The following is a 1,812-nucleotide window of genomic DNA, read 5'->3' on the forward strand; positions in this document are numbered from 1 at the left end:
CTCGTTGTTCTCGTTGTTCTCGTTGTTCTTGTTGTTCTTGTTGTTGTTGTTGTTCTTGTTGTCCTCGTTGTTCTTGTTCTTCTCGTTGTTCTTGTTGTTCTTGTTGCTCTTACTGTTCATATTGTTCTTGTTGTTGTTGTTGATGATGTTGTCCTTGTTGTTCTTGTTGTTCTTGTTCTTCTTGTTGCTCTTGTTGTTCTTGTTGTTCTTACTGTTCATGTTGTCCTTGTTGTTCTTGTTGTTGTTGTCCTTGTTGTTCTTGTTGTGCTTGTTGTTCTTGTTGTTCTTGTTGTTCTTGTTGTTCTTGTTGTTGTTCTTGTTGTTCTTGTTGTTGTTCTTGTTGTTCTTGTTGTTGTTCTTGTTGTTCTCGTTGTTTTCGTTGTTCTCGTTGTTCTCGTTGTTCCCGTTGTTCTCGTTGTCCTCGTTGTTCTCGTTGTTCTCGTTGTTCTCGTTGTTCTCGTTGTTCTCGTTGTTCTCGTTGTCCTCGTTGTTCTCGTTGTTCTCGTTGCTCTCGTTGGTCTCGCTGTTCTCGTTGTTCTCGTTGTTCTTGTTGTTCTTGTTGTTCTTGTTGTTCTTGTTGTTCTTGTTGTTCTTGTTGTTCTTGTTGTTCTTGTTGTTGTTGTTCTTGTTGTTCTCGTTGTTCTTGTTCTTCTCGTTGTTCTTGTTGTTCTTGTTGCTCTTACTGTTCACGTTGTTCTTGTTGTTGTTGTTGATGATGTTGTCCTTGTTGTTCTAGTTGTTGTTGTTGATGATGTTGTCCTTGTTGTTCTTGTTGTTGTTGTCCTTGTTGTTCTTGTTGTGCTTGTTGTTCTTGTTGTTCCTGTTTATCTTGTTGATCTTGTTGTTCTTGTTGCTCTTGTTGCTCTTGTTGCTCTTGTTGCTCTTGTTGTTCTTGTTGATCTTGTTCTTGTTGTTCTTGTTGTTCTTGTTGTTGTTCTTGTTGTTCTTGTTGTTGTTCTTGTTGTTCTCGTTGTTCTTGTTGTTCTCGTTGTTCTCGTTGTTCTCGTTGTTCTCGTTGTTCTCGTTGTTGTCGTTGATCTCGTTGTTCTCGTTGATCACGTTGTTCTCGTTGTTCTCGTTGTTCTCGTTGTTCTCGTTGTTCTCGTTGTTCTCGTTGTTCTCGTTGTTCTCGTTGTTCTCGTTGTTCTCGTTGTTCTCGTTGTTCTCGTTGTTCTCGTTGTCCTCGTTGTTCTCGTTGTCCTCGTTGTTCTCGTTGTTCTCGCTGTTCTCGTTGTTCTCGTTGTTCTCGTTGTTCTTGTTGTTCTTGTTGTTGTTGTTGTTCTTGTTGTCCTCGTTGTTCTTGTTCTTCTCGTTGTTCTTGTTGTTCTTGTTGCTCTTACTGTTCATATTGTTCTTGTTGTTGTTGTTGATGATGTTGTCCTTGTTGTTCTTGTTGTTCTTGTTCTTCTTGTTGCTCTTGTTGTTCTTGTTGTTCTTACTGTTCATGTTGTCCTTGTTGTTCTTGTTGTTGTTGTCCTTGTAGTTCTTGTTGTGCTTGTTGTTCTTGTTGTTCTTGTTGTTCTTGTTGTTGTTCTTGTTGTTCTTGTTGTTGTTCTTGTTGTTCTCGTTGTTTTCGTTGTTCTCGTTGTTCTTGTTGTTCTCGTTGTCCTCGTTGTCCTCGTTGGTCTCGTTGTTCTCGTTGTTCTCGTTGTTCTCGTTGTTCTCGTTGTTCTCGTTGGTCTCGTTGTTCTCGTTGTTCTCGTTGTTCTCGTTGTTCTCGTTGTTCTCGTTGTTTTTGTTGTCCTTGTTGTTCTTGTTGTTCTAGTTGTTCGTGTTGTTCTTGTTGTTCTTGTTGTTCTTGTTGTTCTTCTT

Source organism: Megalopta genalis, unplaced genomic scaffold (genome assembly GCF_051020955.1).
Source record: "Megalopta genalis isolate 19385.01 unplaced genomic scaffold, iyMegGena1_principal scaffold0035, whole genome shotgun sequence".
Taxonomy (NCBI): Eukaryota; Metazoa; Arthropoda; class Insecta; order Hymenoptera; family Halictidae; genus Megalopta; species Megalopta genalis.